At 42.5% G+C, this 17,008-nt stretch overlaps 1 long non-coding RNA gene across 1 annotated transcript in view; it reads left to right on the top strand.

Moving 5' to 3' along the window:
* Nucleotides 1-17,008, top strand: part of LOC117268080 (uncharacterized) — a 60,335-nt gene that overhangs the window by 26,259 nt on the left and 17,068 nt on the right. The window contains exon 2 of the long non-coding RNA XR_004502621.2: nt 13,256-13,317. This is a non-coding gene — a long non-coding RNA (uncharacterized LOC117268080). The remainder of the gene's footprint in view (nt 1-13,255; nt 13,318-17,008) is intronic.

Raw genomic sequence — 17,008 nt, 5'->3', positions numbered from 1 at the left:
ATCATCCAAAGTTTTTCTTGTGTGTGATTTGTCGCGGTGACAGCGTTTTGTAAAGGTCACGCATGTGTGGCAGGCGGGCTGGGCTCAGGTGTGCAACGTCAGCCACATGTTTGCTCAGTGGTCTTATGTGTTCTTTCAACCGTTTACACTCTGAAGTTGCCCTCGCTCGAGCAAACAGAGATGAAGAAACATGCAAGGAGGAAGACATTGCGGTTGAATATCAAGCTCGTAGAATCATCTGCTGAGCCTGAAACTAGATTAAAACGTTTGCTGAATTTCACCGTTCAACTTCTCACGATCCATTTCTCCATACTGTGTTTGCTCTCGAATACATACTGTGGCCTGTTGTTTGTCTAGTCACAGGAGCAGCCTGGAAGCAGCTGCCAACCTGGCTCTGCAGTTTGTGTGCTGTTTCACTCAGCCGGTGAAGAAATGATAACAAAGGAAATAAATTAAATAGCACTAAAGCATTTGCGGTGAGGGAGATAGAAAAGTGAGACATACTTTACCATGAATGGGAGGGGCAAGGTAGAAGCTGAGGCTGCAGGATATGAATAGGTGTGTGTGTGTGTGTGTGTGTGTGTGTGTTTAGATATATGTGTGTGTGCGTCTGTGTGTGTTAAAAGGCTGTGTTTACGAAGCTGGGAACTAAGTGTTTGGCCCTCCAGGTGTGTGTGCCGGTGGTTGTTGGGGCTTGTGAGGCCCGTTGCGGAGGTGGCTACGTGACAGTGGTAATGATAGGTTGTGGTGGGTGAAGACATGAGTGTGTGTGTTGCTGCAGGCAAGTGTTAGCTTTGCTCCTGATGACATACACACACACACACATTCATACACACACACACACCCGCGCACACAGTCAACAATGTACCTTATATCAGACTTCACATCCCACGCAGCGTGAGCAATTAGACACATGACATTAGGACGAGTGAGCACATGCCAAGTGAGGAGGGCCAAGTTCTACAAGTCTGGGGTCAGATGATCCTCAGCCAACCAGCTCCGTCTAAAACGCAGGCTCTTAAATCAGGTGATGGAGGGGTCAAGTTCAGGTTGAGCTGTAATCTAGCAGAGGAGGTCAAGAGCCTGTGCCTGTCTGATTGCCTTTGACCTGTTGACTTAACAAGATAATCTGTGTTTCTAGCTCCTTGGGGTGCATTTACACCAAGTATGGACAATTTACTCAGTCTTTGCAACATGTACATAATGAGAACAATTCCATTTTGAGCACCAAGACTTCCTGAAAAAGTGCACCTTTGTCGTCTTCTTTGTGGTGTGTACAGTCAGACTGACACTTACAACACACCAATTCCACAACACAAACCCCATAATCAGTAAGTTGAAGTCTAAAAGAAAACTTCCCCCCAAAGAATGACCATTTGTACATGTATAACAATCATTCACCATGTAGTACCTTGAATTTGTAAGGAAAACTTTGTTTTTCTCGCATGGCTCCTTCATGAACGGAGAGTCCAAAAAAGGCAAACACTCTTCATGAATTGAAGTAAACTGGATCCACATTTAACAACAGCAAAACTATATCAAAACATTTGTTAACGAACTGTCACACAACTTGTGCAGTATCACCCAAGTCTCATTTATCCAGTCATATGCTCAGTAGTCTACTTTTTGGTAATACCTTATGAAACACTTCTGCATGCAAGTAGCATGTCCTGAGCGTGCCTCGGTGTGAGACTGTTACTGTGCAAAAGTGTTTAACATCTTAATGTTTTAGTGAAAATGCACATGTTTGGGAAGTACTGAGCTTACGACACGATAAATGAGACTTGGATTATACTGCACACACTGTGTGATGGCTCCATTTACCTCAATTCATGAAGATTGTTCTCTTTTTTTGGATTCTCCGTTCACTGTGGAGGCAGGCGAGGGAAAAAAGAGAAACTTTTTATCACATGCTGAACTTGTGGTGAGTTGTTAATATACAAATGGTCATTTCATGGGTGAAGTATTTCTTAAACGTGATTTCAAAACCATGAAGAACCCAGAAAAGTCCATAGTTAAAGTTTTCTAACTACCAGAAAGGCTGCCCAATTCTGTTCAATAAAAAAGTAACTTGTGCATCCATATAACCTTTGGTTTCAAGCCCTGTTTCAATTTTAATTGCAAACCCCTCAAAAAAATAAGAATATGGTGCAAAGTAAACATTCATATGTGGTTTGGCTCAATGAAAACCAGTTTGCCTGCACCTTAAGATGAACAGTTTGAAATTTACATTTGCCTCCAGAGAATGGTGTTTTGAGAGATGACATTTAAAATAACTGATCAGATTTTATGGACTTAATTTCCTCAGAGCTAAAATGTCTAAAATTACTTTCTGTAGAAGCAGCTTCCAGATCAGCACTAACATGCTCTTAATAGACTCCGAAGGCACATGAGCTCAGCTCTGCAGATGTTGAAATTAGTTTCTTGTTTTATGACAAGCACATACCTGGAGCTCATTAAATGCGATCTTCGACACACTACCCTCTCCTGTCATTTACAGTAATGTGCAAAGATAATAGTGGTGCTCGACAAAGATGCTTATTGTTGTGGCTTGCAGCGAGGCCTTGCATCTCAAGGAAACAGAACTCATTGCGGCTAGCCGCCCCACACAATAAAGCTCTCAGGAGGACCTTTTCAGTGCTGGGGCATTCCACTATGGTCTCACCACTCCAGCCGCATCCGTTTGCCCGGTTCTGTGCTCCTCTGTTCTGTTACACCGCAACATTTAAAAAAACACACACACACACACACACATTCACAGAGGAGGAGAGACAACAGATGAGCTATTGTCTTGTCTTACATAGGATGGACTCAGAACTACTCATGTCTGCACGTCTGATCTTAAAGTATGAGCTATGGTTTGGTGTAAGACGGTTGAGTTGCTGCTGCTTTATGTCAAGATGACTCTTTAACGTGTCAGCTACCATTCAGCCTCTTAAAAGTAAGATGTGTAGAATAATGACTCGGGAGACAAACGATTTTTAGAGAGTCCCCAGTCATTTTGAATGTGGCAGCTTGCCACATACCATGCACAGGAGCGAAGTAATAAAAATTGACTCAGTGACAGATGAACAGTAGGCAACCTCTCGGCCGCTTTTGTCCACAAAGATCAGACTCCATTGTGAGGTGCGTCTGTATAAATCCTTGTGAGATTATTTTTCTATTACATTTTATGTTTTGAATTGAACTCTAATGGGGCTGAGTTCAAAGACGTGAGGAGGATATTTCCTGCTGTCTCAGGGCTTAGTGCTAGTTCAAAGCCTTCCAACTGTTGATGGCAGCTGGTCTTCTCAGGATCTCTGACTTTGTCCTACTGTATAAAAAAAGCTACTACTCAGCTTTAGTCAATCCCCAACAGTACAACACTATACGTCCCCCCCATGCACTGTAGTAGAAAGCTTTATGATTTAGACAGTATTAAGCTGTCTGGAGAGGTATCAAAGCTTCCCTCTTCCATCTCTAACTCTTGTTGTTTCTCCTCAGTTCATTTCTTTTCCAGTCCCAGAGACGGCAGTGCCCAGAGGCAGTGTCAGTGCTTATATTTGTGATTTTGTTGGCAGAGGAACAATGGGTTAGTTTAGGCAGTGCATTCCTGATTATTGACACACTTTGGTATGGAGGAGGATTAGTGAGCGCCTTGGCTTTCTGATTCTTCTGCACTGGCTCGTGAGCAACACCTGGGTGTATCCATGACAACAGGCATCACAATGAACAGTGATTTCGCCACCAACCGGTTCGACAGAGAGTCTGTGGCGATGCTTGTGCAAGGAGGGTCACTTGAGAGTGGAGGAGTGGGAAATGTTTTCTTGATGCAAAGCACAGAGTGAGTCCTTGCAGAAGTGCCCAGCTACCTTCAGGATTAATTTTCCTACTCTTAAATAAAAATCATAAAATATTTTTATGCACAAGTTCCTTATCCTGTATGTTCAGTAGAAATACTTTTATAGGGTGGAGATGGCGGTTTATGGTTTCTGCAAGAGGAGCTGGTCCCATTCTGACAGCCCTGATTACCTGAGTCCGGCTAGCCCACATGTGGTCTGTGTTGAGATGGCCCGATAGCTGGGACTGAGGCAGCATTGTTAGCCAACAAGCAGTTTGCTGAGGGTCTCTTAATGACCTGCTCCTCAATCTTATCAGCAGGAGCCCACAGGACCCATATCAAGCATCCTGGTAAAAACTTCCACTGACATCGGCTGCTAGGTTCTACCCCAGTTACGTTTTCACCTTTGAGAACCTGCTACTTGCTTTCACACAGAAGTATTAATGAAATGAAACCACATATTGTCTTGCATCATTCGTGGTTTGAATGGACTCTGTGGAAATGTGTTCTCGTAAGGAACGTGTTTTGTAACATTACCGTCTCTCTTAAATCTGATAACTCTGTTTATGAATTGAAACCCAGGATATGTAGTCTGAAGACCAGTTTTAAGACTACTGTTTAAAGCTCCTGGTCTTGTCTCGAAGTTGACCTAATTTTCTCTGTGTTGTCTCAGACAAAGACAACTGCGGATTTTATTTCAAGACCGGTCAAGAACATAATTGCGGGGATATCACTGAATTGCGTGTCCAAAAAGGATGTTGAATAAAGATGAGTTAGAAGATAGAAGAAGATGAGAATTTAATTTCAGTTCTTAACTAGAAAGCAAAGGAGAATTCGCATACATAGAATTTACCTCTGCAATGCCTTTTAATGACTTTATCAACATTTCTCTTGGTACAGTTATACACATGTACTCTATATGGCAATACAAGAGGAGAATGATTTGTTTTCTGTGAGTGTTTTAACGGGAACGCGGATCTTTCAGATCACTTTGAGGAGTACTTATGGTTTGCATGTTCCACATTTTTATCATAAGTGTCTCGTGCAATTTGGGACTCACGCTGGTCTGTTCTTGGTCTTGACTTAGTCTGCCCTACCTTGGTCTTGGCCTTGATTTGGTCTCGGCTCCTCGAAGTCTTGATTTTGTCTCTTCTGGATACGCTGATTTTGGTCTTGGTTTAGATGGTCTTGACTACAGCCCTGGATGCAAGTAATTTTGGATTTCAAATCACCAAGGCCTATCTCATTGTTAGCATGACACTTTTTTTTTTGATGCATCGTAAATTATGTTTACTTAAATTTAAAGAACATGCTCAGTGTATGTTCAGTCCTGGCATTTTTCCAGGAATATTTTGGCAAGAAACACTTAAGTTTGATTGATTACTGCAGTCTGTCGAGTGCGGTTGCATTCCGGAAGAATAGAATACCATTACATCGTTCTCATTTATGTCAATTTTTATGAGTAGTTAATTATGTTCTCCATTTTATTATCTTTCACATACCATGTAGTACAATATATGGGAAACATAAGCCTCTTGAGGAGCAGCTGCTGGGGTGTCATGTTCAGATTTCTCGTCACAGCATTTCTGCTCTTGTCTAAACTTCCCTGCAGGGCTCAACGTTGGTTAGTTACTTGCAGTGGAATTAAAAAGAAGTTATCTCATTCTGTATCCATCCCTGAGTGGAAGACAAACCTTGAGAATAAGCTGTACTGTAGATGTGATACTGTAGATACAACCACGTGTCCAGAAGAAAACAGTGTGTCCACATAAAGTTACTAACTGTCCATATGTACCAGAGGTGACTGTAGTCTACAGCAGAAACTTTATCACAAACTTCTCAGACTGTGTTACTAACGAGCACTGATAAGTGAGGTATTTAGGGCATTTGACTACCCTGTCATGTGCAATCAGAGGTGATACTGCTTGGCAGGCCAGACAGCTGACAAATACACCAAGAGGGGGAAAACCCATCAGTTTGGAGCCCATTTGAGTCACTGAGTGTTTCCAACCCACTCACTGTTAGCTCACCTGGTGTGAAGGAATAATGATTTCTATTGATGTCTTTAAAGATTAGAATTTTCCTGTACTTTTACCTTTCCGAAGTTTGGCCTCTCTACAAGACTGCCGAGCGTTGGTACAGGAGGCCCTTTTCAAGAACACTATCCCATGAGCCTACAATAATCATGCACAACAATGAACATGATTGCTTCTTCTACGCCCTGAATGAGGACAATTTGCACAATAAACCTCAAGTAATTACAGGATTAATTACATGTCAATAATTGTATCCGCCAATACAAATCATTTAGTTCTACCTTCTGTCTACCTGCTTATTATTTCTGATGTTTACGATGGTCTTGTCAGTATGTCACAATGCAGCAGCAATAAAAGAAATTATAAACTAAGAGACTAACATAAACAAATACATCCTCCAAAGCATTCAAACACTGAGCAGATCACCTGAGAGTAAGCGTGGGTGGCTGCAGAAAATAGCGCCTGAGTTTGCGAAAGAAAAACAAACAAGAAATGTTCTTCCTGATAGCTGAGATGTCAAGGAGACATAGTGTAACTGGAAATGAAGGGCTGAGCAGAGTGGAACCAGACCTAGCCTGTTCAGGAGCCCTCTCACTCACAACAAGTGATTTTGTCTGGCACTGTCCCTTTTGTTGACACCGTGAGGTTCTCATGCCTATTAGGTTGCTGTCTGTGAGCGGGCACCATGATGACATACCCTGCACAATGCCATTGGCTGGCACAGTGTCATTGTCACATTATCACCTGCTTGCTTGACTGGAATCGTTCTAGACGGCTGGAGCGGAGAGGTGCACAGGCTTTGTCTTTTTGCATTATAGTGTTACAGTATCAGCGGATGACATACCTGTGCTGTTTAGTCATTGTATCGCTGTGACATCACTAACATACCACATTTTTTTGTGCAACTTAATGTAAAAAACGCCTATTTTCTGTCTTCTCAGTCATCCTCCCCTCCTGGGTTTTTAATCGGTGTGTTAGCCTTGTCATGCCGATGAGGAAGTCTTGTATTTTTTTTTTCTGATGGCTCATCCCTGTGTGGGCAATCGGGTGTTGGCCCTTTTTTGGAAACAAAATTCCCCCCCTGCCAATAATGAAGAGTGTTACAGGCTTTAACTGTGATCTTATGGTGAGAGGCAGCGTGGGAAGTTTGGTGAACTTCCTAACCCCACGCACCACCGCAGCACATTGACCCGCGTCACGTGACAAAGGAATGCTCCGCATCTTTTGTTTTAACACCCACCACACTCATGGAGTTGAGAGCAATTTTGCATACTATAGAATGATCACTAGCTTGGCATTTTGCCTCCCCATTCTCCTCCAGTGCTATTCCCAAACAGGATTTGCAGGCAGCTCTCTCCTGCATCTTTTAAATCACTTCAAGCGCTACTGAAGCCTTTTTCACCCAAAGCGGGCACTAATCTAATGGCATCATTTGGGCCTGCACACATCGAGAGAATCAACCCCTTTTTTTTCTATGCTTAAGGTTTTGTGAACAGAGGAAAACAAAAGGCCGGCCCAATGAAGCGCATCTTTGCTGGCAGGCTGAATAGAGGGGCCCCTTTCATGGCTGTTTATGAGCACCCCTCTTCAAAAACACACATACAAATCACATCCAGTTCTCCCAATGGCTCCTCTGATACGAGGATGATGGCAGGGAGGGGTGCTGGAATCTTGTGGTGCCTCTCTCCCCTTTCATATGTTCCAGTTGATGGATTTCCACCCAGCGTCACCCCAGCTTTACTATCGGATCCATCGGTTTGTTTTCATGGGTTGAATCACATGTTACATAAGAGCAAGATGAGCATCTCTGCCGAAAACATCATTAAAATGTTCCACGTAACAGATACTGGACAGAAGGCAGGAAAAAAGGCAGAGTTATTAAACTGTCTGTTGCCTTCGGTGCTTCAGAATGTGAGATGCAGTTCATGGGGTGAAGTGTCTATCACAACACTGTGCAGCATTTTGACTACCATGGAAGTGTGCGTCAAAATATGAATAAGGGCTGCAATAGATATTTTCACAATCAAGTCATTGGCAGCTTTTTTAATAATCTATTAATATTTTAATTAGCATTTAATGGTTCCAGCCTCTCAAATGTGAGCATGTGCTGCTTTTCCTTATCTCACATTATTAAATTGTGTTTGAGGTTTTGGACTGTTGGTCTGACAAAATAAACAAAATAAGTTAAAAGAAACAGAGGAAGTAATCTCAGGGCTGGGCAATATATCAATATTATATCGATATTGTTATATGAAACTGGATCTTTTGGATATTGTTGCATTATAAGTGTTGTCTTTTCCTGGTTTTAAAGGCTACATTGAAGTAGAGTGATGTCATTTTCTAAACTTAGTTCTAGCTGTTCTATTATTTGATTTCACCCTTTTAGTCTTGATTTCCTTATTACTGATTATTACGTATCAAAAATCCCATTGTTTAAATATTTTGTGAAATCCCTACAGTATTGTTGCAGTATCAATACTGGGGTACTTGGTCAAAAATATTTTGATATTTGATTTGTTCTATATTGTCCAGCCCTGAGTCACAGACAGACATTTATTTAAGTTTTCTCATGTTTTAAAGAACGATTTATAGAGCGATTTATTAAATAATTATTTTTTAAAAAAGAAAGAAAATCAGCATATTAATCAGTAATGAAAATACTGCAAGTGCTGCTCTAATCTGGTGATTTTTTTTTTTTTAAATTTAATGTAGAAAATGTTATTGCCATGTTAATGCCATTCTCAGTTTCCCTGAGCTCATTGGGAAACTTTCAGACTAACTGTCCAAAGTCCAAAGCTATTAATTTTACAATGATGTAAAACAATGATGAAAAACACCATAATTAAGAAAATAAAATTAGCAAATTGCACATTTTTTGGTTGAAATTTGAAATTATTTAAACAATGAATCCAATATCAAAATAGATGCTATTTAATTTTATAATTTAGCTTTAATTATTGCAAGCAGTGCAAGCGCTTTAGATAATTTCTCCTCATATTTTGTCCTGTCTCGTCTGTAGGCCTGTTGATCAGTTGTAACCGGAGGGTTTGGACTTAATTCAGAAAGCCTCTCAGCATGAACAAAATATAGTTTAAATGCAGCTTTCAACCAACAGCAGCACATGAGACAATAGGTTTTATTGTGAGCGACGACTACATGCTCTCCGTGTAGTTACACTTATGACTAAAGTCGCTTGCATTTCTTGATTATGCTGTTTCCAAACTGCCACATTGTTTCACTGGCAAAATGTCATACAGTGCTGTCAACATGTGATTTACAGTGTTTCAGGGTCATTATAAAAGTCTTTTGCTCAAAGGTGTAATTAAGTCCAACTGTAGTGCTGTGTTTTTATTGGTTGAATTATATAATATTTTGTAAGGCTCATGATGCAACAGCCGCTCAAAAATTGAAATTAATTTAATCTATCCTTCCCTGAATTCTGTCAGACAGTGTTTATAAAATGAAATATATGAAATGTGTTCTGTGTTAGTGTGCACATGCTCATACTCACAAGAGTGAGCGAAAGAGCAGGCGAACTTGTGGATGCATGCCTCTTTCCTTGGGTCAAGTATGAAGGTCAGAGAGCTGACAACTTCTGAACAAATTGCAAGTCATCCCACCACGAAGTCGATCTTCTTGTAACTACCTTTTCCGCTCTGTGTCATATCTTGTTCAACAGGTAGAGGTTTGATGGACAGGAGGAATGCAGGCAGAGGGATTTGTTTTGTAATTGCAGTCTATTCTTTGGGTGTTCTTGAGCAAACAGAGCGACGCTATGTCCTGTTTTTACGGGTTTCACACGTCACTGTTCAAACTCTCAAACAGGCTGGTCCCCAAGAGTACATGCAAGAGAACAAACAGTGCTCTAATACTTCACCACTCTGACCTTCTGCTAACTTGATTCACACATAGACAAACACACACACACCTTTTACTAATGCAGTCAAACCGCACTGTGCAAAAGGATCTGCAACATGTTCGTTTTAATCTTAGGTTTTTGTGGCTTATTTCTTGCGCAACTGAATGAAATAAAGCAACAGAGACGTGGATAACGTTGATGTGAACCAAATCTGACTTTTGTTCCGATCAGAGCACTTTAGCCTCGGAGGGTAAATAACATAATAGTGTGGATCCACCTGATGTACCAACAGTCCACCTCCAGTTTACAACTTCAACAGTTTTTCCAAAATATTTAAAAATAATTGTATTTAATGAATGACTTTCCATATCCGGAAATAGCTTTGTTTTTTAATGCAGCACGGGTCTCATAAACATGGGTGGTGGGAGCTATATGTCACGTTTAAGTAGCATACAAGTGGCACATTTCAGGCTTCGTGTGCCGTCCTAATTGAGTGCTACTTTAATGTGTTTGGGTCAAAAGCATGGAAAGAAAACAGTGGGAATTCTGTGGGAAAGTTTAAAAGCTCATAAAATGATGGATTTCCAAGTGCTCCCTTAATCCCAGCAAAATGTATTGAAACAGTACAATGTCTATTTTTGTTAATGGCATGGAAAAATATAGAGGAAATGTGTAGTGCTCCCTGGATGGTGCGCGCAACTGTGTGTCTCGGGCTGATTTAGTTTATGTAAGCATGTGTGAAGTAGTTAGGTGCGTATGAGTCTGGACTTGTGTGTCACTGCAGTGCTGCCGAGCTCCCTGCCATGTTGTCCTTCTGTACAAACAGAGAAGGAACCAAACAACACCTACTGCTTCTTTAGATCCCTCTGCGATCCTCTCTTTACTGTTCTTTTCCTTTCCACTTGTTTTAAATCTGCCTCCGATATACAAGGCATTCCTTTGTGGTTGTGTAACGTGATTTGAGGCGAACAGAGAGAGGGCGAACGAGACAGACAGAGAGAGAGAGAATGAAAAAGAGCGAGAGGTTTGTCTTGCTGGGTTTCACGTCCTACTGTGCGCTCATATTTCTCAGCCCGCTTCACAGTTGTGGGTAGCTGGCTTATCGTTGGCCTCCCCAGCTCTTTCCGTCATGCGTGGCCTACGTTAATCTCTCTTGTGTACTGTAAACCGCCCCTAATAACCCTGCACACGATTAAAGCAAACATCTTAATAACGGCCTGCCTCATTATCAACTCACACTGGGAGAATGAGTGGTTCGACCTCACCTCTGTAATCACACATATGTGGCTCAGAAACAAGCTGGAGAACAAGGCAGCCTGCTCATTTGGTATCTGATACAGAAAAAAAAATCACAAGCCTGTGAGCTTGTCTGATTTTCTCATTTTCACAATTGATGTGATTAAATGAAGTAATCGTTGCTGATGAATCTGCCATGTGAGCATAATTTTCTGCTGTTTATGACGGGACGGGCTGCAACAATGAAAGTGAGGTGCAGGATTGAATGTAGGGTGTTGCTCTAGAGGGTGCTGTTTACTGAGGAAATGTGCTTTCCTCCCCTTGAACCTGCTGCTCTCTCTAAATCTTAATCTCTTTACTCTGTGGAAAACATCATGTTTTTAAAATAGTGAAAACAGTGTTTAAAATTTTCTGTGCTGTTATCGGATATTTTGTTAAAATTGATGCATCAGATTAGATTCAACTCTCAAGGGAAAGTGAGATATGAAATATAATAAAGTTTCTCAAAGGACAGATTTTTCAGTGTGTGGTATTGTGCTTCAAGGCCTCTCCGATATGACATTAGGCCATTGTAATCCCTCTCTGTGTGTGTGTTAGTCCTCCTCACCTGTGGCTCCCGCTCCACACACACACACACATACAGACATACAAACGCTCGCAGATGTTTACACAAGCTTCACACAGCCAACAAGAGCAGATGATGAGCTGTCACTTAGACCTCCACTGGCAGAACGGAGATGGGGAAGAATGTGTCCGTGGTGATGGTTACACCTGTGCTGTCTGTGGTTTCCTGCGGCGCTATTGCAGGGTGTAATCCCTAACATCGCCCGTGTTTATGCTTGTGTTTTAGTTACAGGCCTGATACTCGCATGCTTTAGAGCTTAGATGGGACTTCTGCTTCAGTTACTCCTCAGCCTGGCCCAGGGGCATCCTCCCCAGCCTGCCACACACAGGCTCATCCCCGGCATGTATGGATACAGTAAACAAACACGGTAGCTTTCTACATGTGTCATACATCCTGAGTTACCTCCCTGCACTGTACACACAGTCAAGTATCATAGAAACTCCAGTTAAAGGCTTTTTTTTAAATATCAAACTAGACACTGTGCTCTGTTTAAAGCTGTTGTGTAAAAAGTAATTTATGTTCAAACTCTGTTCTAAATTTAGAAAGTGCAAAACCATATTTTTCTGTTGATCTGGACTTGGATTGCCATAACAGGATCATTTACAGGGAACATTTAGTTGCGGCTGTTTCCTTATGTACTCGGAGTATTTGAGGAGGTCTTTTTTTGTTGTTTTATATGGTTTGTATTTCGTCATGAGTGACGCCGGCTGCACCACTGAGGTCATAAACGGGGAGGAGAAAGTTCTCAGTGCCAGCAACTGAACTCACTTTTTATTTTAGTAAATATGCTAAATTTAGAGCTCGGCTGTGGCCAAAAGTTCGTCCCAAACTCCCTGAATGACACACCTTTCGAGAAGTGACTCTCAACATCTGCTATTTTTATCATAATCTCACTTTCCCCCCCTTTGTTTTTGTAACTTTCTCTGCTCTCTTTTTCTGACAGACGCACTATAAATGATGCAGTCCTGTTTTTCATTTATAAGATTTGTTGGGTGGATTATTACAGAGAGGATCCTAATTCCCACTAAAGAAAGGACATGCTTCAGCAGTGTTTATGAAAACACTGAGCTCTGACGTGAGTAGCAGTGGAGAACCAGTAACAGGTCCTCTCTGCTTACACACCCTCCTTACACCGCTGCCCAGTGAAAGGTCTGCTGTAATGTAATGGTGGCATTTCAACCCTTAAAAGCAAGATGGCCAATTGGATAATGGGATTCGGTTTGCCATTCTGGGGAGCAAACCAAGCCGTGACACTGCATAAAGTTCCCTGTGACGGCTTCTGCTGACTGAGACAAAACCTTACACTACATAAAGTCTGGCCTGTTATAAGTACAGTATGGAAGCCTTGTGGTTCTTCTTCTGTACAGAGTGACATTGATGAGATCCACCCGTCGTCCGTCTGTTATTTCTGTCCCTGACCCATTATTGTCAAACGGCGCTCTGCTCCACTGTAAAGTGGTCAGTGTTTTGGAAGCTGGTCCTGTGGGTTGAGGCTTTCAACCGTTTTCCATTCGTACCTCATATTACATGCTCTAACAGTGTTTTACCTAAATGAACCCAGCTGAACAAATGGAGAGTGAAGAGTTAAGCAGATATAGCAATGTAATACTATATACTGTAGGTGGTGTGTGAAGTGACGTTTGCCCTCTTTTGATTTTTTTTTTTTTTCTCTTTCACAGTGAAGGAATCCAAATTCTTGGAATGAGATGTCAACCTTTAATTGCTTCCAAGGGATCTTCTGGTGAGTATGTATATATATATATATATGTTTCAAAAGACTGCAAATAGTCTCAGTGTGCTTTTGGTGCCACAGTGTTAAAGTTCTCTCCTGTTTCATTTTCGCTATGTCCGTGTGCTTAACCATGTGTCCCTACTGGGCAAGCATAGCCTACGTTCACATTACAAGCAAATGTGGCCTAAACCTTTTTTTTTTTTTTTTTTTTTTTGCTCTCATGTGACACAGTTATGATTTTTTCAGAGTGTGGACACAGAAATTGAGGTTAGCGTTAGTTCAGGCAGGACACCAAGCTCAGCTCACATCCCAGCTATATCAGCTGATCTCAGTTAACTGATGGAGCAGCTGATTGATGGAAGGGAGTCAGCTGATAGATCACATGACTCCTTTCAATGCAACCAATTGGCGAATCTTATTCAGGGCGCCCTATTTAAACTGCTCTGGCCTGCCTACTGTTGCTGCTTCCTCCTTTGCAACCTGCCTCCGCCCCAGCTTCTCCTTTTCATGCTGTGTCTGACTTATCAATGTCATTTCTGTTTGTCATTGATGCTGCTCTGTTCTGTTCTTGGGGGTCTTTGCTGCTGCTCTCCCTGCCTTAGGCTTTCCATGTAGGCGCATGGAAGGGCAGGGAGGTTTGCTCTCTCTGACTCAGGCTTCCCTCATTTGGATGTGGAAGGGCAGGGAGGTTTGCCCTCTCTGCCTGACGGCTTTCTACGTAAGCGCGTGGAAGGGTGGAGAGGTGTGGTCTCTCCTCCATAGGCTTTCCACAGTGGCGCATGGAAGAGGCTTTCTGCGTAGGTCTAGGAAAAGCAAAGAGGCCCCAGAACAGAGCCATACCGCCAAATATAATACCGCTACTACTACTATAATACCGCTGTGTTCCTGACTGAAATCCATTTTTTCCAACAGGCTGCCCCAATCTCCAGCCAGTACTGAGCCTTACTGTCAGATCCTTGCGATCCTTGAGTTCTGCCTTGTCACAAGGTGGTGACAGCTATATTGTAATAGCCCTGGACATTGTTAAGTTCTGGGGATACTGTTCCTCTGTGAAACCCTCAACTACACAGCCCCAGCACTCCTGATTCCTCCCGCACCGACTCTTTTTCCACAGAACGACCAGCAGTAGCTACTAATAGAGCTATACGGCTTTTGCATTCCCTCTGCTTCTCACCTTCATGCCATTGTTTTTACGGCTCATAATCCTGAAGCTTCAGTTGTTTGGAAAATGTCCCATTGGACCAAAAGCCCATTTTACTACAGCTACATACCAAAAACAAATACATTCCTCCCAAAGCTACACATTCGTTTTTCCAACGTTCGTCATTCTGCATAGTAATTAGCCATGTGTTTCTGTTGGGAGATCGGCGTCTATGAACAACTGTCATTTGAAATCCGCAGCAGTTTGTTCAGGAAATGAAGCTTGCATCGCTACTTCATTCATTTTCCTCCCAGATGCCTGCCTCGCAAATGTGATATTTTGTGTTGTTCCAATGCAAATGTAATGTGTGTGATATTATTGGTTGCATGTGAGGCGTTTCAGGGCATTAATCTCAGATATGTGTCACTTCAAACACAAATGTGAACAGCACAGGCAGAAGGATCAGATGTGGAGAAAAAATTGGAACTGAGCATCAAGCCTTGTAATGTGAATGTAGCCTTTGTTGTCATAGGGTGATGTTATGTCCTTATCTCCAAGCTTTTCTTACCAGCAGTGTTTTACTTTGCAGCTCTTGTGGCTGACCCAGATGTGCTGAATGTTTTCACTATCTGTAACAAAGCGGACGTATGCCAGAGACTTTTAGTGTTACTGTGGTTTAGCCTCATAAAACTGATGCAACTTTTAACCGTGGGCACAACTGGCAGCCAAATGTTAATTATTTAGCTTAACATGAAGAATTTAGACAGAATTTACTGCATGATATTTGTTGTGGTTTACTAAAGAGATTGTTCTCATCCTCGACATGGCATTTTAACACAAAGCATTTAATCACACTGCTTTTTAAAGCCACAGCCATTAATACTGTTTTGTGACGGTGCTGTAGCCTGCGGGACTCAGTGTACTTAGCCCCTCTCCCACATCCCATCAGCCCCGCTCCCTCCCCACTGGTGCCCCCTGTCCCTTACTCCCTCATTCAGCTGGTCCACCCTCTACCAACCAGTGTGCGCCTGTCAGCGTGTCACCCCAGGGTGATGCCCCTCTCTCAGCCCCTTGGGGCCCTTTTGACTCCGCAGCACTCAGTGTTTGCCCAATCATTTGGGAGCCGGATACGGGGATGAATTGTTAACTACAGCAGGTCAGCCTGTGCCCCACAACCCCCGGCCCTCTCTGCTCCCCCCCCGACCTGCTGTTGACTCATCTCCATGGCAATGGGGCAGGAATTTGTTTTCTCTCATGTGTCTGCTGCCAGCCAGCTACCCGCCACCCTCCGCCGCCACCGCCTCCCCCTCCACTTCTTCTCTTCATCCTCGCCGCCTCTGAGCGCCCAATCAAGAGGCAGCTGGAGGGAGTCACATGGTCAGGAAGTGTTGAGGGTGCATCCCACTGAGCGAAGCAGTGCTGTCACTGGAGCTTTGCTCTGCTCGGCTGGGAAAGAAGGCCTTAGGGGGAAAATGTGTGTGATTTGTTTGGTCGGAAAGTACAGTCATCAATGATTTCCTGAGCATACAGACGTTTTTAAACACAGGCGATCAGAAATGCACACACACATATACACATACATACACACACACACATGTTTTGAGGAGGCTATGTGCAGCCATGTGGTTTATAATGTGCAACTTATTACAAAATACATTATGTGTAAGCCGCCTAAATCCTCCTCCTGCAGCCATCATGATGGCCTTAGTTAAAATAATTCAATTTCTGTTTATTTTTGCAGTGCAATGATTAAGAGAAACCCCAAACAGAGCGAGCCTGTCATATACATTATAGTTGTGTACCAGTCTATTTCCACGCTTCACATAGCATGGTAATACAGTACAAAGAGACACAGAGTCCCTGCATTCCTCATTGCTATGATTTTGTTATGAAAAATGCTACATGTGGCTCTCTGAGATCAAACGTGGTCCCATCTTTTTTGCTAACACAGTTGTGAGCAGTTTAATTCCCACCATTGTCTCAAGGTATCGACAAGCTCAAGTGTGTACATGCGCGAGTGTGTTTGTGTGTTTGCCTCCACACGTGTTATTAGCTTAGGGCAGGTGAGTGTTTGCCTACCCGTCTCCCTTTATGAGGTGAGTGTTTGCCCAAGGAATGCACCACGTCCGATTTGTCATTGACTCTTATTGTTCAGCTCATCCAACTGGTGCCTTGAGGTTGAGTTGTGCTGTGCCCTGGCAAGTGAGAAATATGTGCTTTCCTTCCTCTTTTTTTTCTCTCTTGTATTTGCACACTTTCTTGGATGTAAATGTGACTTGGTGGAAAAGTATTAAGGATGGTAAATGCATTCGGAACGAAAATGAGAGGAGTCCAGACCTGCATCAAGCAAAAGTGGAAAGTGAATTATTAAACATCACGATCAAGTTGAATGTCACCGATTTCAGAGAATTTACAAAAGTTTTGATGAAAGCCAGAGTTTGAGCCTGGCTTCTGCTCCCCATCTGTAACTACATGGAACGTTCTTGTTCTGGACTTGGGTCAGTTGAGATAGAAAATTACACAAGTCGTCACTCTTCAATTATGCATTATGCAAACTGA

The sequence above is a fragment of the Epinephelus lanceolatus genome, chromosome 18 (assembly GCF_041903045.1).
Source record: "Epinephelus lanceolatus isolate andai-2023 chromosome 18, ASM4190304v1, whole genome shotgun sequence".
NCBI lineage: Eukaryota > Metazoa > Chordata > Actinopteri > Perciformes > Serranidae > Epinephelus > Epinephelus lanceolatus.
Note: the sequence above shows the minus strand (reverse complement) of the source record. Positions and strands in the feature narration are given on the sequence as shown.